The sequence below is a fragment of the Argiope bruennichi genome, chromosome 1 (assembly GCF_947563725.1).
Source record: "Argiope bruennichi chromosome 1, qqArgBrue1.1, whole genome shotgun sequence".
NCBI lineage: Eukaryota > Metazoa > Arthropoda > Arachnida > Araneae > Araneidae > Argiope > Argiope bruennichi.
The window spans coordinates 64,060,032-64,086,681 of NC_079151.1; the positions used below are offsets into that span (position 1 = coordinate 64,060,032).

The window sequence follows — 26,650 nt, forward strand, 5'->3', positions numbered from 1 at the left end:
CTGTACTTTTCTAAATATTGTCTGCTTATTAATTGCATTTTTCTCTCTTTTGTTTTTGGCAACTATTGCAATGTTATGTTTACTTTTGATGTGTTTGTTCTATGTAGTACTTTTGTATGTGATGTTTTATTCGAGAGGATATTAAGGAGAATGCATACACCACAAGAGAAAGCACAGATTTTATGGTGGTTCATAGAAATGAAATCGATAGTGCAAGCACAGAGAAATTTCAGAAGAATTTACCAAAAAGATCCTCCCTCCAAAAACAGCATCTTGCGGTGGAAAAAGAATTTTCTAGAAATTGGAAGTATCGAAGATAAGAAACGTTCCAGACGTCCTCGCACAAGTGATTTTGATGTTGAGCTGTGTCAGAGAGACATTTTTACACAATCCTAGAATATCTGTGAGATAAGCGGCAACAGAATTGGATATGCCAATTTCGACGGTGTACAAGGTTATTAAGAAAAAATTAAGACTGCATGCATACAAAGTTCAAATTGTTCAAGTTTTGGAACCGAACGATAGGCCTAGGAGGATGGCCTTTGCAACAGATATGCTAAGGAGGATAGAAGATGCTGCTGATTTTCTGAAGAGCATAATGTTCTCCGATGAAGCATCCTTTCATGTTTCTGACATTGTTAATCGCCATAATGTGCGCAAATGGCTCTGTGGATGCCGACTATCGACTTGATATTCTCCGTGCGACGAAGGGGGCACACGTGGAAGTTCATTGACAAGGGTCATGAAACTTTTTGAGTCTATTTAACCATTTATGTTATTAATTTTAATCTATCTTTATTATTTTATGAGTTATTAAACATCAAAATAGGTCCGGGACTTTATAAACACCCTGTACTTTATATGTTAAGCTTCTTTTTTTCAAGCTATTTTCCTCTTATATTCTAAAAGAGAATGTTCTTTAACCTTAAAGCTTATCAGCCATTATTCCTTCTCCCTCCCTGGTTTAATGATTATCAACTGTAGATTGATAAAGGTTTAAAAGTCAGGTCCATGTCGACTAATTGTTGAAAACCATGATACATTAATAATTATCTCGGCTATATATAGTCGTCCTCCCAATATCTCTCCGGCACTTAGTACCACCACCCTCGGTGTAATCGGGCGTCTTTTATCGGCGCAGTGATCGCGCTCTGCTGCCCCACAGATGAGACGAGAAAACTCATTAAAGAACCCTTTCCCAAACTTTCGTGCTTGCTACATGTTTTTAATTGCCTGCTACCTAATTAATGAACGGTTTAGATTTGGGAAAGGGAAAAAACAGTAATAAAAGAATCGGCCGTTTCCCAAAGAAGCGAAAAAATTTTCCTGCCAGCAAAATGAACGAGATCCAGTGAACCGTTTCCGCTCTCTCTGTATGTCTCTGTGTGGTCTTGCATCTGGTTTAATGCTCGGTGCTTTATTCTTCTTTTGCATGGACTTCCAAAAAGGATTAATGCATTTGGAATTAAAAAGGAGGAAGTTGTGTTCCACCTCCTTTCCAGTAGAAGAAAAACTGACGTTGATATCTCTGCATAATTGCATTTATCACTAAGACTGTCATTCATTTCTTTTATTGCCTCTTTTGAAAGTTTTTGAATCCACGCTCCAGATTTCTTTGCCTCGTCCTGTCAATATTCTTTCATTGAATTAGTTCTTTATTGTACCAAACCGTTAAAAAATTATAGTTTCATTAGAGCTGCATCTTAACAGAAAGATCGTCTTATTATTTTAAAAAATTATATACATTTGATTGTCGTTTTAAATTGAAATTACCACTTATAAAGCAGCAGTGCCAGTTAAATTTGTGCAAGAAAAAAATTAAAATGTCCATTAAAATCCGAATCAAATCTCCAGCGAGCATTACTTTATATTCTTGCTTGATAGAATAATTTGCTGGATGTTATAATTGTTGAATATAAATTGAAAAGTATGGAATATTTTTATTTTTTTGCCTTTAAGATTGCTATTTTATTGATTTCGTTCCATTCAAAATTTCTTTTTGAAATGGAATTAAGAGTTGCTAATATTATTAGAAACTGTAAATATGGGAATGAAGGAAATGTTTTGCATTTGCAGGTTATGTCCATGCTTTTTTATATTGACAGAATTAAATTCATTATAATATGCTCTGTGGACGCACAAATTACAAAAAAGTACAAAGAAAATTTGAGTATTCTAGAAAATTTTAGAAAGACCACTTCTGTTGATGGGTTATATATAATGGATTTTTCGAATCCTGTCGACAAAATAATATGTAACATTATTTTTGTTAAAAAGAAGGCAGGTTTGAAGACATCGATGAGATTTGGTATTTTTAATTTCGTTTTATTCTCTCACGGGAGACAGAATGATTATTTATAAGAAGGCACAGTGCGGCACAAAAGCAGAAGTAAGAAAGAAGCAAAAAGGGATGAACAAATTATCACTGGTCTTATATAAGATAGGATTTCTGGCCATGCGCCAATTCAATACACTTGGTGACCTTTGACACCTTTTCAAGGGCAACGAAAGGGATCACTTTCATTTGAAACGTAGTTCTGATGGCTTTAGTTTTACAGAGGAATTAATTAAACCGAAAGTGGAATTGGATCGCGAAATAAGAGAGTATTTTACTATGGTCTAAATTGCGAGTTTAAAATATCATTACATATATATGGTCACACACACACTATATATATATATATATATATATATATATATATATATAGAGAGAGAGAGAGAGAGAGAGAGAGAGAGAGAGAGAGACTCATCTATTTTCGTATTTAATGAATCCATTTAAAAAAAAATTTTCTCATTGTTGACATATTTACATTGTCTACAAAAGAAAGTATTGTAACACGAAGATATAAAATTAAAACAATGATTATTTTAATAACAAACTCATATTACATGCTTATATACTGTTTTCAGAGATGAATTAAACAATATACAAGTTATTATCTCAAGAATAGTTTGTAATTATAGCATCGATTAACTTTAGTAGAATTCAGAAAACGGAGCACTGTTGAAGAAAGTCTGATTTAATTTAAAGAGCACTCTTAAGACTCGATTTATGTGTTTGGGGGACATGTGACGAACTGAATAAACTGATAAGTAAACTGTAACCTCCCTGAGAGCCACACGCAGAAACGAGGATGACCAATTGTCATGCAATAATAATCGCGGACTTAGTAGCTCTATAAAATAAATTCCACTGTGTCGCACCTCATAATAGGCTCGTCTTTAAAAAATTGATAATATCTTCGTGAATTTAATTATGACTTAAGGTGACTTCGGTTAATCGAAAAATAGAATACGAAGATAGTTTCTTAAATGAATCTAACTAGGTTCACGTATCAGGTATTTTCAATGCCGTTGTACAATAAATATAGAATAAATCCAATTTCAGAAATATTCTGTAGTTTCTAATTATTTGGCGAAATATAATGGACATGGTTTTTAGTGGTATACTGAAGTAAATTAACCAATTTTTTTCACATTCAATTTCATTTTCAGAAGTTCAATCTAGACTTAATAATTTAATTATTAACTTCGTAATTAACTAAATTAATAATTTACTAAATAATTAGAGTTTCCTAATGACTAATAATTAAAGCTTCTTAATGTTTAAATAACTTTTTTTTTTAAATTTTCCTCAAAAACTTTACTACGAAAGTTTTATTTAAAAAAATGTCAAAATTACCAGTAAATTTACTGTTATAAAAGTTGTATATCATTCAGTTCTGCATTAAAAAAATAAAATGATCTCTTTCAATAAATTTTAGTTCTCTCAAATTAAATCGCTTAGAATTTGTATTGCTCTAATTTTCTATTTTTATCTACAAAATCACACCTTTGCTTACTTTACAAAATGAAAAATGGAACTGCCGACACCATCTTTTATAAAAGTCAACATAATAAGCAAACTCAGCCTTAAATCGCGGGCTCTCTAAAATTGCCGACACTTTTTGTTGAAAATAAAGTGCCGTTTAACTCTATGTCAATTAGGTTAGTTGCAGTTTATTTATGGCGCGATGTTTCTTAAGTAATGGCTGGCGTTCCAAAGGAGAGACATTTCTCTTGGAATAAATGGCAACACTCTGTATGCAGAAAGTATGTTTTCAACTCCTTCCAACACTCCTAATTGTTAAGTGTCGTTAATAATAGTTATTATACGTGTTGAAATTTAGTAGTTTGTTTAATTGTATGTGCCATCGTTAATTGGAATATAATTGTATCCCGAATGTGGCGTCAGATTAATTAATATACGTCGTTTGTTCAAGCTATTAAATTAAATGACTTAGTGGATTGCTGAGAATTGTGTTGGATTTGTTTGGGTTAATTTGTTTTGTCATAATTTAGTGTTCATTCGAATTCACAAGGCCGGATTGAAAACAGATTTATATTAAAACTTTACTGCTTAAAGTAGAAATAATTTCATTTTGATGCAGCTTTTATTTTTCTTCATTTTCATCTTCAAATATACATTTAAAGGAATTTTATTAGAAGAATCATTTTAAAAAAATGTTGAGAATAGAAAAATTATCGACAAAAAATCATTTCTATGTATATGTTCATTTGAAATAAAGGTTTCCAACGTTATCTGGACCCTGTCCTCTTTACGAGGGAAAAAAAAATTCTGTCACCTCCACTTCCATAATGGTTAACTATACCAAATATTAAAATAACGCTGCATATTATACTAGTCGCACCTGCCAGCTGACTTGCTGTAAATATTAAATTTCCCATGCATTCTGTAGATGTAACTTCCGTGTCCATGACTCTGCCAAATTGTCCGAAATTAAAGCCGCGTTGTTTTAACTGTCTTACTTAAGTTTTGTTTGTTGTGTAATTAAAATTCTCTAAGGAAAACCAATTCCATTATAAAATGTGTATGTCATTCAATTTTGCGTTGAAGAAATAAAATTGTCTCTTTCAATAAATTTTAATAACTTTCCATAACATCGTAGCTCTAATAAAAATATAAATGTCCGGTTCATCTATCTTCTAAATGTCACGATATTGTAATTTCACTTTTACATTCGCCTTGGAAACTATTTAATGGGACCCTCCTCCTTTACTTTTCAGCAATGCAAGAAATTAACGCTGTTAACTGCTTGATGAAACAAAGGAAATGCTTTGAATTTCGGATTAAACAATGTATTTTATCAATGAAAATTAGAATAAAAATTTGCTAAAATTCAGGATAAATTGCAGACGATTAGATAGGCGTCATAAAATAAACAATGAATTATTTTTGTTGCTTTGTAAGTATTTAAGTAGTAATATTATGTACATTTCTAAATCATAGCACACTTTTTAATAAAATAAAAGCAAAGAAAGATATCGGGAAAAATATACAGGGTGAGCAAAAAAAAAAAAAAAACTTCCCCCATATATGAAACCCTAGCGGCCTATCCACTCAACCAATCGAACCAAAATTTCAGACATGGTTGTTTGAAGGTATGCGCTGGAGATTGTGATGATTCTAAACAACACAGGGTTCACGGTTACGATTACAGTGAGAGAATTTTGAAATTTTCGAATGGCAACACCCACTTTTTCCTCGCGCAAATTGATCAGCGTATTGAAAAACCACAAATGGCGTTGGATCGATTAGCGTGTGACGAAAATTGCCGCCGTAAAGCATATGCAAAGAAGAGCATTATAAAGGACTAATGACAACACAGAGAGGAAAGAGAAAAAAAGTTTTTATTGTATTGGAAAGTTATAATTACAGGTTTTCAACGTGTTCATCTTCGCAGGCGACAACGCATTGCATTCGAGAGAATGTGGACAACAATGCCGAACGTAACATGAAAGGAGGAATCTGCATAACTTCACGTGTTATCGCATCTTACAATTCTAACACAGTTGCAGAATCTCGTTATTCCTGAATTGCAGCAACGAAATGTCATTAGGGACATTGTATGGATGCAAGATGGGGCTCCTCCACACGTCGCCCAATGTGTTCGACTAGTGCTGCAACAGCACTTTGCTGATAGAGTCATCTCTAGTAACTTTGCAGTTTCGTGGCCACCGCGATCCCCCGACTCATTCCTATGGATTTCTGGTTCTGGGGTTATCTGAAATCTAAGGTGTACACACCTGGTCCACGAGATGTGTCAGAATTGCAAGATGCCATAACACGTGAAGTTATGCAGATTTCTTCTTTCATGTTACGTTCGGCATTGTTGTCCACAATCTCTCGAATGCAATGCGTTGTCGCCTGCGAAGATGAACACGTTGAAAACCTGTAATTATAACTTTCCATTCCAATAAAAACTTTTTTTCTCTTTCCTCTCTGTGTTGTCATTAGTCCTTTATAATGCTCTTCTTTGCATATGCTTTACGGCGGCAATTTTCGTCACACGCTAATCGATCCAACGCCATTTGTGGTTTTTCAATACGCTGATCAATTTGCGCAAGGAAAAAGTGGGTGTTGCCATTCGAAAATTTCAAAATTCTCTCACTGTAGCCGTAACCGTGAGCTCTGCGTTGTTTAGGATCATCACAATCTTGAGCGCATACCTTCAAACAACCATGTCTGAAATTTTGGTTCGATTGGTTGAGCGGATAGGCCGCTAGGGTTTCATATATAGGGAAGTTTTTTTTGACCACCCTGTATATATTCTATAGAGCATTTATTATGCATTCTGTATTATTAAATAAATATATACTTAAAATTTAGTGAGAATTGCCAAGCTTAATATTAACCAACGTTGAAATAACGTTTGAGCTTAATATTAACCAATACTGAAATACAAAGTTCTACTTTAAAAAAATGAAAAATAATCCGCTGAAATGATTTCCCCGAAAATTTTTCACATACTATCTAATATATACATTATTAACCATATTGCCAAAGGTAAACAATGATATGCAATAGGCGAACAAAGGAACCTATTAGAATGCGAACTTTGGCGACTTAATCGCTCGGATGTGATTAATACTTTACCAGAAATCCGTATATTTTGGGTTCGTTTTTTTCCCAACCGTTTAAAGCCAAAATTCGACACAGAACTACAACTGTAAAAATCACGTATCTCATAGTTAATCATGATTATGAATAAAAGGGCATTTACATTCTTGTGGAAGTACAGACCGATAAATGATCAATTACTAGATGAATTTGGCGCCAAATCCGATCATATCTACTTATTTTCGAGCAGGCTTACAGACAGACTTCCTCTCAATGAATTTTAATCGAAATTTGAAATCTACAAATGTAGTATAAAGTCTATTTACTAAATTTCGTCCCTCAAGTGCAAAACGTTTTCGAGCCATCGTATTTGCGAACTGACAGACACATTGGTAAAAATGTGGAGAGATCTGAAACGCGGAGATGTATAAAAATTTCGAGTTCAAGCTTCATTGACGATTATGTAGTACTTTCTCTTTGTATAGATTGGGTACGAGAAAATAAAAAAGGCTTTAAAAACACTCTTCGTAGTATTGTATTATTATTGTTAGAAATGCGCAATTCTACTGAGTTTGAGAACTCTAGCTCACTAGAAAATAAGTGTAAAACTAGTATATCAAGACCAAGCTAGGGAAAGCAGAATTCTGAATAATAATTAATATGAAAGAAGTCAAATTTAAGTGAAAATGTCTATAAAGAAAATGAAAAAAATACTGAAAAGGAAAGAATTTTTCTTTTTACAGTGAAAGCATCTTTGCAAAAGAACCTTGCTTAAAAGTAAATTTATAAATCATAATTTGTCACTTTTTAGCGTTCTAGATCTCTACTGCATGCCGTGATTAAGCTTATGATCTAGTTTTTCCCGTGCAATTTGATATTTTGAGGATAAACTTACATAAATTCTTATTTTTTTTTTTAGATTATAAAAATGAAAATTGGTTTATTAATAAAAAAAATAAAAAATAAAAACTTTAGTGGGTAATGTCCGTTAAGTTTTCAGTTTTCCCATCTGAAATCAAAAAGATCATTTTTCCTGGAAATCTCAGAGCTGATATTTATCATCCATGCCACTTCCAATTATTGAGTAATTATGCGATGGAAGATAATTGAGAACGTTTTATTAAGATAAAATGTCTTTTGTATCATTTTTGCTCTTATCGTTATCATTTATATGAAATTGAAAAATATTTAGTTCCATCATTATGAGACTAGTTTTTTTATCTGATCCTTATTCATTATTTCTCCTCCTTGTTAAAAATTTTTTATTATAATTCTGAGAAACGTTTTTACCATTTGATTATTCATTATTTCTTATTTCTAATGACTGCTTTTATACTAATCATGCAAAATCTATATCGAAACAAGTTTCCGAGGCATTAATTACTTTTAATTTTTACTCCGCCTTCGGACGCAGCAATGACTTTTAGATACTGTTATGTTTTTTAACAGATATATACAAATTTTTCTTATGTTTTTTTTTAAAATAATTATCACGTTGTTAAAAAGTGCCTAAAATAAATTTCTAATTATTTTTCTGAAATTAATGAGTCCCTTCCTTTCATAACTATTAAAATTTAATTACATCCGCGCAGTATGTCGTCTGTGATTTATTAATATTCAATATTCGGGAGAAAAAGAACACAAAAACCAAGTCATTAAGTTTTGATCATAACATTGAAAAACACCCGGGTCGGAAACTTACTTTGCATCTAGCGGTCATTAAAACGTCCCACTTTCTCCATCAAAAATCAATTTTAAGGATGCTCATCAGTTTTGGAAAGGATAGAAAAAGATATAAGCAAAACAAAAATGAATGTGTTTTTTTAAAGATATAGAGCGAATGGGTGGGGAAAAAAATGAAGATTCTATTTTAAATCTCATCAAACCACCGCATATTGTATCGAAGGGACGGGTATAGAATTTCCTAAAAAATGCGGTGAGGAAGAGGGGTTGGAGTTTTTAGCCCAATGGTGAAAATAAGTCATAACTTCCTTGGCCTCGTTTCCCAAATCATTTATCTCTTCGTTGAATAACATTTTTTGCCATATTTCTTTCCCAGAGCCTCGACCCTTATAAATAATCATTTTTCCTGGCTAAGTTCCTTTTGTAAGCGCTCGTTTATCATAGCTCCCGCCTTTACCCACTCTGTCTTTCTGTAAAGAACTTAACTGGGAGGAGACCATTATGAACAGAACTTTTCCTAAAAGGAATATTTCTTAAAGGGGGTCTTTGCTTTAAAGAAGGGAGACTTTTTCCGAGTTATCCTTTCAGTCCTTCAAAATATTGGGTTATTTGGTGAGGACTGTGTTCTGGAATCAAAGGAAGATTGGAATTAGGATAGGATATTTAGATGATAATTGAAGAGATTTTGTTTTATAACTTAAATACAGATCAAGTCAGATATTTTTGGTTTTTAATTTTAACGTGAATATCTTTTACTAATACATGAAAGGAACCATACTAAAAGGAGTATTTCTTAAAGGGGGTCTTTGCTTTATATAAGAGAGACTTTTTCCCAGTTATCCTTTCAGCCCTTCAAAGTCTTGGGTTATTTGGTGAGAAGGTATGGCGCGGTTTGTTTTGTGAATGGTCGGGCGTAGGATGTACTCTGGAAGGCAGGTTGGAATTAGGATCAGGTTATTTAAGTGATAATTGGAGAGACTTTGTTAAATAACTTAAGTACAGACCAAGCCAGATATATTTGATATTTAGTTTTAACGTGAACGTCTTTTATTAAAGGGTGTCCCAGAATTAAAGTAAGATTTGAATTTGCCATTATTCGTGCTGTAAACTTTATTTTAAAAAAAACATTTCAGAGCTGATAATTTAGCTAAGTAAAAAATGGAGCGTTACACGATAGAACAACGTGTTAGCGCAAAATTTGAATTAAATAATAATAAAAAAAAATACAGTTTTCTTTTTTTTTAAGTTGTTATATTTTTATTGAAACGAAAAGTACTTAGAATAGAGTTATGTATGGAATACCACAAATGGCTTCCACGGCTTTGTTGTCACAAAAGCACTCTTTTGTTCAAATTTTCCATAACCATTTGGCATAAATGTGATTGAATTTCATTGATGCAGCGTTGGATTTCCTCCTTCAATGCACGCGTGCTTGTGGGCTTGTTGGTATAGACCTTTGACTTCGAATGACCCCATAAAAAGAAATCCAATGGTTTTAAATCACACGATCTATGGGACCGCAGTTTTAATTAAGTTAAAATATTTCTAAAGTTTCTTCTTCTTGGCCACGCATTTGCTAATATATGTTTAGATATATATATGTATTAATTATGCGTTTCTTATGTCAGTTTAATCATATATAATTATCTGTAAACTGTAATAGATTATTGGTATGGTTTGATAAAATATTAATTGTATTGAAGTGCAGTTCTTGACTTGTTTTAAAAGCAATCAAAAGCATATTTTAAAAAGAAGCTCAAAACTCGCATGTGAAGTTCCTGTTTTGATTTTATAATGTTTAACTATCTTATCATATCATTAGCTTCATAAAGATAAGCAATTAATTTTGAATTTAACACAGCGGTTGCAATGTTTTTACTTGGATTTAGATGCACTACTTTCCTTTAATAAATATTCAAACTCTTACATTTTCATTCTTGATTCGCTGATTAAATATTTTTCTTCCATCTCATTCGCAAATGAAATTAGAAGCAATGTATGATAACTATCCTCTGGGCATGTACTTAGCGTTAATGAAAAAAAAAGTCTTTTTTTTTTTTTATTTATTTTTAATGATGATTCAAAGTTTTAGTTCTTACATGAAAATGCTGTCTTTTCTATGTTGCTGACGGTAGAAAAAGGAACTGTAAGCATTTTAAAATTTCTTGATGGGAAAAGGAGATTTTGCTTTTTTCTATATATATATATCTTCCTCTTAATGAAAAGGATTGGCCTTAAATGGAAAAGGATGAGTCAGCATCTGAAAGGATCTCATCTTTTCGCCACTGATTACGTAATGGGGCGAACACCATTTAATGAAATGACTTCCCTTTTCAAGCAGTTTTTCTTCTTTATATTTGTTCCGTGCTCCTCTTCTTCCAGTCAAACGAGCTCTTGGTTTTCTGTGCTGATACTTTAGGATTTTTAAACGACAGAATTTTGTAATGAGACTTTTAAATACGAAGTAGGTCGCCTTTGAATAGCTTTGTTGAAACTCCGAGGCCATCTTGCGCGGAGTGCCGCAATAACTTAAGAATTCTTGACCCTAAGTGGCATTAAGCTTATATAATATAGTCGCGAAATTGTGGGGTCTTTTTCTTCCTGGAATAATATCGCTTACTTTTTCGTTTGAAATCTGTTTCACAGAATAAATTTAATGGCCATAGTTGTGAGTTATTTGAGTTTTTGAAATCAATTTGTATGATTGATCTATTATCGAATATGGCTGGAAAAATGAATAGCCACATTAAATTAATGGTTTTAAACACCTAAATTTTTATCAATTTAAATGAATTACCTCTATAGCTCTTGAATCTCTTATGTCTTCTTTTTTTATAAATCAACTTGTAAGAGTTTTATATAATTGTATAATCAAGTTAATGTATATGTTTTCAATTCAATTTGAAAACAATATTTTTTTTAATCGAAGAATTTGAAGAATTTGAAAAAATTATAATTATTTATTTAATTGCTTGTGCTTGTCCGACGAATTTAAAACATTGATTCAAATGGCGAGACGTCTGAATTCATAATACAAGAAAATCATTCATAATACAAAACATTAAATCAGACCTGATTCGCACAATATGAAAAAAATGCAATATTGTAATAGGCTAAAGTTCTGTCTCAAAAAGTGAATCAATTGTTGCAACAACAGATTTTAAATGCTGGTTTCAATATCAAACAAACATATAGATTTTTGGAAAATCTAATATAAAAAATAAATACTTAAGATATTGAATACATTGCAGAATATTTAATCATTTAATATATTACATTAGAAATGTTAGTTTTAAAAAATTAAAATTCCCTAAAACATTAGACGACGCAAAACTATAATTGTTCGCTGAAATTCTTCCAATAAGAAAGTTCATCGCTGATGCGATTGGGAAAATCTAAAATTATCTTTCAGTTTTATTTTATACTGTAATTATAAAAATTTATTTTATTTTTTATAGAAATAAAATATATCTGTGTATCCTGTTAGCTGTGATCTTGTTGGACTGATACTTTGTTAACATTATATAGAACAATTACTATTGATATTATTTTGTTTTGTTAGCTGAGTAATAGTATTACTTTCAGACTTTCAGAAATGCTAAAAAATGTTCTTGCTTTTTATAATTAGTTTTGGTAACTAAATGAAAGCTTTCAAATCGCGAATCAATACTAAAGCAGTTTCTTTTTTCAAATACCAATTTTTTATTTAATTTGCATTTAAATTATCGATTTACATTCCCGGGAAAAAATGAGCCATCTAGCTTTATTTTGCTTTCGATCATTCTATTAGAAAATTAAAAAATATAATTTTAAAGTAGTGAAATATACTAAAAGATGCTGTGTCTAATATTTTGGTTGGTGGTTGTCTACATATTTAAAACTATACAAACTTTGAAATATCCTATGATAACAACCTATATTGATGTCATGGATAGATTCCCTATGGAAATATTACCCATAATATAAATTTTGTTAATGTAATTACATTGAGAGATATTTGATATTTTCTGTTATGGGCTTCCATATATAGATGTATAAAATCTTGATATTCACTGGGCTTCGGTAATAGTATTTTTATTTTTATGACACATTAAAAGCATCTGCAAAGTCATGATGTTCATATTAAAATGCATTGCTACTTCATTCATGATAAAATATTTGTAATGAAATGTTGGGGAGAACTTTTGATTCTTTTCTGAAAGAAATATAGACCATTGAGAGTTTTGTTTAAATTGTACCTGAGCTTGAATCACCTTTACACTGAAAGCATCACAATGGAAAGTTCTGTTGTTTGAGCAGAAGGAATGAAATTGAATATATTTTTTATTGTTTAAAAGAAGTATTAATTTTAATTTTAAAATCAATATTATGCCTATTGAAAAAGAGGGAAAATTAACTAATTTTTTTTTTTCTCTTTTGCGCTTTATTTCTACACTTTTTATCAGTATATATTATTCCTATCATCGCTGCTTAACTCACATATTAAATAGACATGAAAGAATACACCATTTATTTTACAAGCGTACAGAAAAAAAAGTAGTGCTTTTCATTCACTAATAAATGTAAACAGCTTTTTTACCGTCGACTTACGTGTTCTACATTCTTCTTTACCATCAACTTAATGTTCTACACAAATGTTTTTTGATTGCGAAAGATTTCATTATATGAAAACACTATATAGGATATATACGTGTTATAAACATGGAAACCAAATTACAGAACATCACTCCAAATGCTCATTCATTCTTTAAATTTCATTACTGTAGCACTTTTTTAAGCTTTTATTCATCTCGTATTTCGCTACTTCTTATACGACTAGAAATTTGAGAAAAAGTATAATTATAAGAATAATTATTTATAAGAGTTATTATTATTATAATTCTGAAAATAATTAATTATTCCATAGGATGTATTTCTGAAATATCCAACTTTATAGTCAAATTTTATAATTGGACTTCATTTCTTAAATATAATTTAATTAAATTAGCATAGAAAAATTGTTACATTTTTGAACCAACTATATTAAATGTAGTAATAAAAGCATGAATTGCAATTCGTAATAATGCATCAAAATGTAATTTAATAAAAACAAGAATAAATATGTTTTAATTTTTCCGTTAATTCGTTCAAGTTTGAAAAAATTTTCAAACGAGTATTAAAATGGCACTTTAATTAGAAAAGAACAGACATTTATTATTTTTAAGTTTTATTTTATCCGCTTCTTCTCTTCATTCAAATATTTAAAAATTTATAATTTTATACTCACAAAAAATAGTAGTAAACTAAAATAGTAATCAATAGTTTATGAAATTATTTGAAATTCTCCGTTTTCACATGTTAGGAAATAAATGTAAGATATATATATTTTTACTAAATACTAATACTAAATACTTTTACAAAAGATTAATACTAAATATGTTACTTAATAATGTTTTGATGTCTGATTTTTTTTATTCCGTTTATGATTGTTTGTAGTATAGTAATAATTATAGTTATGGTAGATTAAGCACTTAAATAAACATGAATAAATCTAAACAAACATAATTGTCCCCTTTCTTGTAACAAAATATGAAACTTGTTATGCATTAATTTCAAAGATAAATTATTATCTCTGTTATAAACTCCTTTATTTAACTTGACATTTTTCCTTTTGCAAAGATAGATTTTCGTAGTAGATTTTTCCCTCCCGAATGTATTAGTATTTTGAAATTTTTACTCTTTTATATCTATAGTAATATTAGATTCTAGGATTTTCAGGATTTAAATGTCAGTTAATCAATAAATTCTGTTAACCTCTGATTCTGTATCAGTGGCGACACCTGATAGTGCATTTGAAATCTTTTTTTTTTTTTTAATTTCAAGATTTTACTATATTTATAACAATGAATTATAAATAAAGATTAAAGTGTACAAAATAATTTAAATCAAAATTGTTTTCTTTTTTCTGCGCTTTAATAAAAATAAGCCTTTAAAAGTGGTGCATAGCATTACCCAATATTTAACTTCTACTTTTTTCCTATTATTTAGGTACTTTCTCCTATATATTTGATTCCCTAACCAGATTTCCTGGCTTTGAAATTTACAGAAACAGTTCCAGCCGTCATTCCAAACACGGTAAGCTTTATTTTAAGTCAGTAATTGTATTAACTTTCTATTTGAGTTATCCAGCGTCAGAGAAATTCACTGCGCCTTATTCACATCGCTGCCATTGTGTCAAGAATTAAATTAAAATGCATCGTTGTTATCCGAATATATCTGTATGAACGAGCAAGATATTGTTTAAATGTCTCTAGAGAATATTTCTTTCATTAAACAGGAATACTATAGAAAAGGGTTGAATGCATCATAATTACTGAGACATGCATTCTTCCATCAAGTTTTATTCAGCCTTGGGTGTCTGAGATACCGTTAAAACTGATAAATATTTCAATAAATTAATATTTTTAAGGATATATGCATGTCTATCTTTGGCATTCTTAATGTCTACGATAATGCAGTGCATTCATTGGCATGTCTTAGAATTGTTCGATATATTCGGATATTTTATATTTTTGATATTTGTGTTTAGTGTTCTTTATTTAATATAATTATATTCAAGTAATTCTCCCAAAGAATTTGTGGATATTTACAATGTTAATCCTTCTTTTTAATCTTTCAAACACTTTATTATATGCTGTCTGTTTGTAAGCTTTTTGCTTAAGTTTACTACTATAGGTTTTTGCATATTTCGAATTAATCTACTTTAGTATAAGCATTTTGGTTTTTTCATTTTGTTAAATATTTATATCCAAATCAAACAGTTTCGAATTGTATAAATTCTTAATAATTGAACATGCATTCTGCATCAATAAAGAAACTAATTTACATATTTAGAGTGATGTTGCTCATAGGCTAGTATATTATCTGTAAATAGCGATATACTCGAAAAAATCGCTCAGAACATTCTACCGTGGGAACCGTTGGGTCTGGAGGTGCCAAATTTGGCACATAGTTGTCTTATGTAGCCGATGTTCGTTAATAAGAGATTTCCTTAAAAATTTCAATTTAATTTTTTTTCATATAAAAAATTATCAATATTTTAGTATTTTTTGGAGCACATTATTGCACAAAAATAATTATTTCTCCATTTTAAAATAAAAATAAAAACTTTCAGTGATGTTAAAATCAGTTTTATTTAGTTCTAAAGTGAGTCTTTTTCGCCAATTTTTATAATTCTATAAAATTTGTTCAATTGCATTAATTTCAGAAATATTTTTTAATATATTTTAATTATATACTCCATTGTTTTGGTTATTGGGTTTATGTTAACAATTTTAAATGTGTCTGAAATATTAAAATATAGTCAAATATGTTTTTTACGTGCACGTTATTTCTGATTTTTAAGAGTAAATTTTGCTAGCGTCCTGGCATAGGGGTAGCTCGTCTTCCCCGTAACCTGGGCGTCCTAGGTTCGAGTCCCGGTTCGGGCATGGTTGTTCTCATCCTTGTGTTCTCTCTGTGAGATGCGTAAATGAACCCCCCTGTAAAAAGGGATTGTTCAAGCAAGTCTGTTTGAGCTAGAAGTCAGACTTTGGCTCTCGGATGCTCAGGGTTCTTAACCGTCAGAAGCTACTGCGCAAAATTTGGCTTAAATAGTCACACGACAAAGAAAAAGTAAATTTTAAAAATAAAATAAAGATATGCGGATTAAGCCTAAAATGCTATTATGTTTCGTAACTTTTGATATCATTTTCCATTTTATTATATATGTTTGAACACATAAACAACCATGGGTAATACAAGCAATTATCATATTTCGTCCCGATTATTAAATTCCTATCTATTATTAATTTAATAATCGCGGTAATGACTCTCTATACTCCAATTTAATGGCAACAATCTAAAAGAATTTCTTGGAAAATTGTAAACTAACAATCCAAACTTGTCCTTCATTATGTAACATGTTATCGGTTGTCAAATGAATTTTTATTCTTAAACCTGGAAATTCGTGACATATCGTTTATAAAAATATCTTGATCGTTTACTTTTATCGAAAGGATTGCTAAAATTAAACAGCTATGTTATTTTTCTATTTTGCAGTCGACATTTTATGGTCTTTCATAATATCGACTAGCAGTAATATCGACAGCCTTTGTATTCGCGCTCTTGAAGACAAACTATTAAAGTAAATAAATTTAGCAGATATATTCTGTAAACGATGCAATAAAATTTCAGTTAGAAATTTAATTTTAAAAAGTTGGCGTTTTTCATTGATAACTTCTTGAAATAGCTGACAAATATTTACATCATCTTCAGATTTGAGAAATATCGTTTAAGTAATACTAGTTCCCTTGTGCAGTTTTTTTTTCCCTTAAATCTTGACAATATTTTTTTTAAAAAATATATTTTTATGCAGTATTTACAAAAATGGTTTTCGTTTTCGCATTGAAATTTAAAATGATTTCATTATTTGTGCTCATATTTCATTATGTGTTTTTCTCCCTTTGTTGTAAGCTAGGGAATGAAAACTATGCACATTTTTATTTTCTTATTTTAATCAAATTTTTGTGTAATTTATAAATGAAGTTGTCTAAGCAATGGGATACTATAACTAATATGCTAGAAAATAATATCGAATATTCTTTAATTTTCTTATTTATATATTTTTATCAAAGTATATTGTTAAACGGGCTCATATAATATAAATTGCAATTCTTTTTGATGCTAATTTCTACTTTATATGAGAAATAAGAATGTGACGTTTACCGCATTAGATAACAAACAATTTATCGATGGATTACCGGAACATTTTTTTTCAATAACATTACGATATTATGAGAATGAATTTAATTTTAACAAATTCAGGTACATATTAAGCAGCACAAACATAAGATTGTTAAAGGAGCACGGCTTAAATGTCTGTCACAATTTGATATATAAATTTATTGTATTGAGAAAAAAATGGATATGCAATTTCACATAAAAGGTTTCATTAAAATTAAACAACCGATGTTATAGAAAACCGCCAAATGCAACGAGTCATTAACTAGTCGCATTTGGCAAGCTGTGATGCAAATGGATTGCCGTCCCATAAATATATGTTCTATAATTGTGTCGAATTAAATTCATACACTAAGAACATCATTTTTTTTTCATTTTTAAATTTATTCACTTATATATTCCACAGACTTACAAATGAAAAATAATTTTTGAAATTACACAATTTGAAGTCTTAAGAAGTTTCTGTATCAAACATTGAAGTACAGTTATTATTATTTTTTCATTATAGCCTTTTCGTTGTATATTTGCGATTATTTTTAGTCGATAAATTTGTGTAATAAAATAAGATATAAATTTTTTTAAGAAATACCTTCACATTCTTTCATAAAAAGTTGTCTTCTCACCTTACTATTCTTGTTTAACTTTGAATGTTTTGTGTTAGTGACAAAATTCATTAATTCTTCAGAATCAGGAATTTAAAAAGAAAAAATCAATTCTTTCATACTCAATAACACAAAAACCTAATGTCATATTCATCGAATGGTTGTTATAAATAGTTTGTCATGACAAATTTTCTCAAAAAAAAAAAAATCTTCAACAGAAATTTCATTGTAAACTAAATATTATTTTTATTTTTTAAGAAGTATATATTTTAATTTTATCATTCATATATTAGATTAGTATATTATAAAATATTGGAAAGCCTAGCATTCCTTTTGACAAAAGAAAAATAATTTATATGTAAGAATAATTAAAATATAGTTTAATTCTAATATATTCAATTATAGTGTCTTTAAGGAAAACGAAAACAAATTCATTTCAACAATTAAAAAAAAAAGCACGTTTCAGATTTAATTTTCAAAAATGTTTACTAGCCTGAGGCTTTGTCAGTGCCATTTTGAAAAATAAATTCTTAAATTGTCGCTTCACTAAACAGGATTGTCGATTGCCAAATATTCTCTCAGACATTTTATTAGATCACTTCATATTGTCCTTCAACCAAACAAAATAATTGAATCAAATGAGCATTTTAAGTATCCAAAAGTATTAAACTACCCTATCAAAAACAAGATCAGCAGTAAAACGCGCACACACCTTTCTAAATTTAAAAAAAATACTTATTTGTCTCTAAATATATAATTGAAAAAATTGTATTCTGTAACTTGCCGTTTATCTTATTTCGAGTTTCGTTATTTGTTTGTTCCTGGAGGTCTTTTTTGTTTTTACTAGTTGTATTTCTAAGTGATTTAAATTAATATTTATCAACTTACTTTTTAAAATATATTATAAAATGAATGTATCGAATTTTCCGGAATGAATAACGAAGAAAAAATATGTGAGGATTTCTTTTGCATTTTAGTATTCAGCCAGTTTTATAGAAATATAACCAAAATTTGTTAGAATTTCATTTTTGTATTTCGCTGGGAGGTGAGAGAAGATATTTTACGTTAAATAAGTGCTTTTCTGACAAATACGACTAGAAGTAACTCTACTTTTCTCAAAACTTTCAGTAACTTTTTTATTATCTTATGGAAAAGAATTGATGTCTTATTTATACCCATGCAGTTTAGAGTTCAAAGACTTCCAATCTGCCACTTCAATTGTTATTGTAATAAAATAGAATTTTAAAAGAAAAAAACTTTTTTGTCCGAGTTTCTTATGACCACTATAAAGTTAATGAAATACAATTACTCTTTTTTACAATCACCTTTACTTTTTTTTAATGGAATCTCAACTTTTCCATAATTTTGACGTCCCGAGTCTTGTTTTTCGCCATGCCGGAGGAGGTTTGGAACCTTAAATGTGGTGAAAAATCGCTTTCTCGCGTAAAACAGATTTCTCCACTAACGGCCCATTTACGACCTCCAGCATCCACTCCGCAAAATGGGAAACTTCTGAAATAGGAAGAAATCTCGTTTTGGCGTAACGATTCGCGTATCGCCCCAGTCGTAAGTCACCTAAACGGCCATTTTGTTTTGCAGGGGGGAGGCTGTGATGAGACTCTTTTCAATATCCATCCGTGCACTATTTTCTTCCGCACCAGGTCCCGGTCCATTGCTGTTGGATGGAACAACCCGGTGAAGACCGGAAATGCAGTCGCATTTCGTTTGATGAAGGCATTGGCAGCCATTTAGCAATTCACTTTATTGTGCAAATAAAATGCCTTGGCGTCGCTTATTATTTTTCTTGCTTTGCAGTAAATTATTTATTTTCAATGGTTTAATCTTTCTGAGTGTTTCAGATTGCAGAAATAGTTTCCCTACATTATGGACGTACAATATTGTACACTCAGACAAATTAAACAAAAGGAATTTGTCATAACAAAAACAAGTGGAATATAGATTTTTTTGCATTGCTGATGGAATCATTGAATTTGCTTTTTTAATATAGGGATTTAGAAATTCGTTTTCTACAAAAATGAAGTGTACAAAGTCTTATATGGAGTTATTTATTAAAAGTATTATCATACATTCATCGACAAATAAGGGCATATGTATGCATGCTAGGGTTTTTTCTCCTTCTTCCAGGTATATTCTTTGTAGCACGACTTCCTATTGCAATGGTTCTCATGACGCGACTTCAGAAAAAATGCCGAGTTTACCCGATCATGGACTGGGAAATTCATATTCGTAACCTTGCGAAATCTCTCGCGTTTAGTTATTTTTCCCCAAAAAAACTTCTGAAGAAAAACATTTTTCCTATATCTTTTTCAGATGAATTTTCAAACTATTAAGCTGCTATATGATTCCAAAGTAGTAAGAAGTGTTTTTTGGAGTATTTTGTTCGGTTAAATTGTTTTATAACGAATTTATCTTTAGATTTTATTTTTAGATAGACTCTACAAAATAAAATTAAACTAAACTGAGGAATCTATTCGAATGACCTAAAATATTCATCTTTTACATTTCATCAAAACGTATGATGTTTATTTTGAATAATTTTTTTTCTTTGGGCACCAAATTGTAACAAATGACGAAAGTTCAAATAATTTCATAAGTGATTTTATAATCAGCATTTAATTCCATAATAAACTTAATGGCAGAATAAAAAGGTACTCAAATAAACGACAGCCAGCTGCAGTTATTCGAATTTGAAACAAAGTTTTAATTAAAAACATTGAATGGATGTTTTATTTAGCAATCTAATTTTCTTTTTTACTGTAGCGCAGTCTCAAAAATTGTGCATTTATAAAATAAAAAATAAATAACACGATTAATAAACTAAAAATGAACTCTTCGCGTTGAAAGTGAAGTGTGAACTTATAATCATTCGTACTGAAGATAATTTTTTCTGGAAGAAAATTCCTCGGACATCTGTATTTATCTCTGATATCTATATGCTTGAATTTTTTTTTTTTTTTTTTAAATTTTGCTTACAAAGCAAAGTTTAGATTCAATTTGAAAAATGTTAAATGGGTTTATCAGTTTATTAAAACTATTTCTTGATTTAGTGATAATTTTGAAAAAAATAGAATCGAATTTTTTTAAAGTCTTAAGTAATAAAAAAAAATACAAAGTACAAATTTTCTTTATTTTTAACAGGACAGCTGCATTGTTTTTTGTGAGAGATGAAATCATAGTGTTTTATTTTTAAAATGATTTTATTCCGACAATATCTGTTTTTTCTCTTTTAACATTACAACATTTTTAATTTTTTCTATGATATGTACTATTCTGATGAACCGTGTAATGTGCTCTTTTAATTTAGTGAAAAGATAAAGAAATGGATAAAATCTTAATTCGTTACTGAATATTTTTCTATTATTTTAAAGCAGTTTCATTCTGTAATGAAATCTGAATCTTGATTATTTGTTGTACGATTTAATTTGATTCTTTTTTATGTTTTTAATGACGGAATTTTGTCAGCAGATTTTACTTATTTCCAATGATAGAAGTTCACAATTCTGTATAGTTTTGTATGCCCGATAATAATACAATAATTTTGCTTTTTCGCAAGTTTGTTAACATTCAACCGCTTAATTTAAATAAATTTTGATTAGTTTCGACTAGTACCATTAGGTTCAGAATTTCAGAAACTTAATATTTTTCCATAGATTTTTATATTTCTAAAATCAGTTTTAAATTAAAGATTTAAAAACATAAAATAATAAAAATAAACTTTTATCTTTATTATAGTAATGAAAGTAATTTCTGGAAACAGTTTTTATCATTGAATTTATTTTAAGAACAAAATTATTATAATTTTTCTTGGAATGGAAACATAATTGTGAACGAAATATGACATGATTAATTAATATGTCATCGTTCTATCAGCTTTATTTAAACTATTCACAAACCGGAGATTTTTTTAAACTTTTTTTTTTCATCTATTAATCTTATAGGATCATTTTTAATCTTTTAAACTCTTTTTTTTTAATCCTTTTAACGTCTTTTTTTACTATTAGCTGTATTAGTGCCAATTTTGTTAGCCATTTATATCCGATTAATCTCGTAGTGATATGATTTTGATTTATTTTTAAGCAAAGAGTCGTTTTGAAGATAGTTGAATTTTCTAATCTATAAATAAATTTGCTGAAAGTGGAAGGAGTATCAAATAAAAGAAACCAATTTCATCAAAAATATGAAAATAAATCGCATGAATATTTTTTTTAATTGGAATTTAAATGTTAAAAAAGTTACATGATTCTTTGGTTGGTTTTTATTTTTTCGGGCACCCCATCTGGTTTTATTTATATATTTTAGCGAATATCTGAATAATTAACTGTGAATCGCTACATAAATCGTAATCGGAATTTAAATGAAAAAAAAAATATTATTGCATGTGTATTTTAAAAATCGTGTGGTGTTAACATGTACTGTTTTATTTATTTAAATCATTATTTACGATAATTAATTCATTTGATCGTGTACGTATTTAAAATTGTATTGCATATTATTTTTTACTTCCAAATTTGGACAATAATTTTTTTCAAAATTTTATTTATATGTATGAGTTTATAAAATATAACATTTTGTCCATTTGGACAAAATATTCGATGCGCTGTCTTCGTTTTTGTATTCCGTGTTTCATAATGCAGAAATCTTTTTTTTTAAGATGATTTTTTTAGTTGAGTCACGGAATGACATTTGAATGTTCGTTTTTTATGCCTGCTACAGAATGCTTTTTAACTTTGATTTATAGCCAAATGTAGGGAAGATCACCCGTTCGTGTTACATTTTTTTTTTTAAGTAAGGAAAAGAAAAAAAAAGGCTTAGCGGCAGCACAGATGCGAAATTTCTTTCATTTTCAGAGAAGTTATTTATAACTTCTTTTACACGAACTTAAGTACTGTTAGATTCAGTGGAATGAATTCCTGGCACCATATTTAATTTATAAAACTTTCCTCGACTTTTATCTAAGAAGTTCAGAATCGAGAATAAGAACAGTCAGAAGAAAAAAAAATGAATAGAATAAAATGGAATGGAATGGGAAAAAAATAGGGAATATAGCCAACTGAAATTTGACAATTTTTGGATGCAATTTTTACTAAGTAGCCTGAAGATTTTTCAACTTAAACTATGTGTGCATGTCTTTCCCATGAATATAAACGTAGAAAAACTCAAATGAAGTTTACATGATCATTAGCATAATTTTTTAAAAAAAAAATAACTTTGCCGTTTCATCTAATAATATATAACAAAGTGATATAAATAATGTCGGGACCTAAATTTAGAAATGTCAGGTCATTTTTGATCAAATAGTTTATAGTTATTAATATATAAAAACTTGATAAAGTAGAGGAAATTGATTCATTCATTCATTTAACTATCATTTATAAAAATGTGGATTTGCTTATTTTTAATCTCAAAAAATAAATATTTATAGCTGGGATTAAAAATCTGGTACTAGGAACTAGTTTCTCTGTTTTCAAGCATTAATATGAAACATAAGAATATTTTTTACTAAACGCGCAGCTGCTTTTCGTCATCAGAGATTTATATTAGTTAATTCTGTAACATATCCATTTTGCTTTTTTGTAGGCAGTCTCTTTAAGAGTCGTCTCGAGATAGATTTCTTTTGACATCTTTTTGATGAAATGTTATATATTGCTAGTTTTTTATTTGAAATAGATTAATTCTGAGTGTGAGCTCTCCTCCTCTGGTTCATTGAAAAAATTCTGCTGAATGAAAAATGAATATCTGCGAACGGAAAGTAAAATATGTCTAAACAGTTACAGTGGCCCATGTCTATTTAATTTAATTTGCAAACTAGTTTTCTGTAGAAATGAATATTTAAAATTTTCAAACTGGATTCAGTTAAGTCTTCCAGGTTTAAGGAAAAATGTAGAATCAAAATCATTATCTTTAAACCTAGTTACTTATTCCTATAGATAACAAAAATAAGGATTGTCCATATAAATAACCAATCCTTATTTTTATACTGTTTTATTTCTTTAAGACTCAAAATATTTTTTAGCATTCAAAGCTGTTTCTTTTTTGATCGAGGAATCAATTCTTTTCTTTCCACAGATATTTAGACAAATTATTTAAATCAATGATATGCGTCCAAATGCATAAATCCCCTAATCTATTATTGTTATTTATCGGAAACCAATGTATAGGGCAATTCCAAATGATTACCTTGATTACAAATTACCCTTGCGTGATCAAAAATATTCACAGACAGTTGTTACGTAGCAAATAAGGCTTAAAGCTTCTTTCTAAATTGTTTCAACTTTTTTTATTTTATTATTGTTTACAAGTAAGTTGTAGGTATTCGTATTAGAACAATATTCCTGTATATTCCTCTTTATTAGAACAATATTCCTGCATATTAGGACAATAATCATACATAATTCTCTGTATTTGGTTAATATTTTTTGCATCGAATTCTGTTTTTGCCCAGTAGTGGATTTCCGATTAAGTAGCAAGCTTGGACCGTTGGACTAAGATGAGTGTTATTAATTATTGAAACATTAAAAAAAAAATGTCTATTAAAAATATAAACCTGGTTTCTAAATAATTAACCTTATTACAAATACAAACTGTATGAATTATAATTAATTAGGTTAATATTAACATTTTTTTTTTTTTTACTACATTGGTCGTTTCCATCCATTTCACTTTGTTTGTGCAATATTTTACAAACATCAAGACTTTGCTTAAATAATTGTATGTATTAATATGGATACTACACCGTCAGAAATCATAATAAATAAATAAAATTATATACATTTCAGTAGTCTTCTCGGTATTTTCTCCCATATTCTCCCACAAAAGTCTTATGCAACTCCCTCCACACATAATTGTGGACCTTGAGACAGGTCTTACATGGCATTTGCGAAATGCAGATCTTTGATGTCAATGTAACATTTTTAATGAATCTGTCTTGCGAATATATAATTTGAACAACTCTTTTTAACAACCGACTAAAGCCAAAATTTAGGGCGGGGGGATTCGGGTTTTTTTCCCCTCTGTACTTCGAATATGAGATTATAAATATTCACCTATCGCTGCAAACGCTTATGACCACTCCAGATGTCATCAATTAAAATGAAGGGCTTTAAGTAATCCAATGTAGTGTGGAACAGTATAATTTTATAGGAAAGCTCCAAAATACAGAAATAAAGAAACTGTAATAAATATCTTTAAAAAATAAAAATTAAACTTCCTTAATATTCATCCACTCGTATAATTGCCACAATCCCATATTTACCTAGAATCGTCCAGTTCGAGATCTTTGGCACTGCTTCAACAAAACCCGCTTTGTCTCCGATCCAGACACGTTCTGTTTTCATAAACGCATCAATCGTGCCACGAGTGAGCGATCCGGGCAATATTGACTTACTTCCCTTGAGCGGGCAAAATTGGGGGCACATTTTAGTGGCTCGTTAGGGTTATTTGCTTCTTGACGTTAATCTCGGAAGCTTTGAGTTTCCTTATGATTAATGACACGGCGGCCATCGATCCACTCTGCCTTTTCCAGCAGCCTCCATTTCTTCTGGAGCGTGCCACCTGATAACAAACTTTTCCCTGCCTGGCAGACACACACCAACACCTTTTTAAACATGCAAGGTGTCCGTGTGAGAACCCCGGGGATCCTTGCTCGGAGTTTACGCCTCCTGGACACATTTTTATGGATCTCGGGCCCCGAGAACAATATTTGCGGAAAGTTGTGATAACGTGATAGCTTTTAAAAATTAAATAATGGAAGGAGGAATCTGCGACGCGGGGGTTATTGACGGAAAGGAGGTGTCTCTGTTCTATTCTCTTTTTTTTTTACTCTGAAGCCCTTGTGATTTATGATAAATTTGGGGATTGGTGTAAGTTGCGTCGAATTTTATTAAGAGTCTCTAAAACGTGGTGATGCGATGATATATTTTTTCCCCCACAGTTGCTGGGTTATTTTGTTTGAAATGTACGGTTGATGGTTTTTACGTCCCCCATGACGATATGTGGTTGCTTATCTAAACCAAGCGGCATTAGAATTTTAAAGCATGGATTTCGTGTGATTCAATGCAATTCTCACTTGCAGTTTTTTTAGCAGGATGATCCATATAAATATTTTATTCTTATATCAATATGTATGTTTTTAAACTCGTGAAGCATGTATGGCAGTCATAAAGATGTCGTAAATGTAAGGAAATAAATCTTGATTGGGCTTTCTACATTTCTGTTTGCACAACGAAAAATATCAAATCTTATTTTGTCATATTTGCTACTTCTTTTTCACTGACTTATTGTAGTTCTTAGGAAATTCTTAAATTAGTTTGAAAGTCTTTACACATTAGGAAGAAAATATATTTGTAGGTTTTTTTGCTTTTTTTCTCCCTCCCAAATCTTGCTTATGCTTTTACATTTTAACTTACGTTTTTATGGTTTGATCCTTAGTTTCAACATCTTGGCGCAGCATAGCCAAATATGGCTCTTGCGCCAGAAAAACCAAACCAACAAACCCAAAGCTTGCTATGATAGCATTTTACATTAAGTTGTCATCGGTTATATTTTATAGTTAAAATGCATATTATTGGTTTTCTTTTCGTAAAAAAATAAGTTTCTTTCCCTCCCCCCCAACAATAAGTTCGTGATTTTCTCAATAGTCAATAATCCTGATAATGAACATAAAAGTCATTGTATTTCCACCAAG

At 29.9% G+C, this 26,650-nt stretch overlaps 1 protein-coding gene across 5 annotated transcripts in view; it reads left to right on the top strand.

The window, feature by feature from the left end:
• Positions 1–26,650, top strand: part of LOC129965557 (xylosyl- and glucuronyltransferase LARGE1-like) — a 281,900-nt gene that overhangs the window by 200,067 nt on the left and 55,183 nt on the right. For all 5 annotated transcript variants that reach the window (XM_056079575.1, XM_056079556.1, XM_056079565.1 and 2 more), the window contains one exon: positions 14,612–14,698. The gene's annotated coding sequence lies outside the window, so the exon portion shown is untranslated. The remainder of the gene's footprint in view (positions 1–14,611; positions 14,699–26,650) is intronic.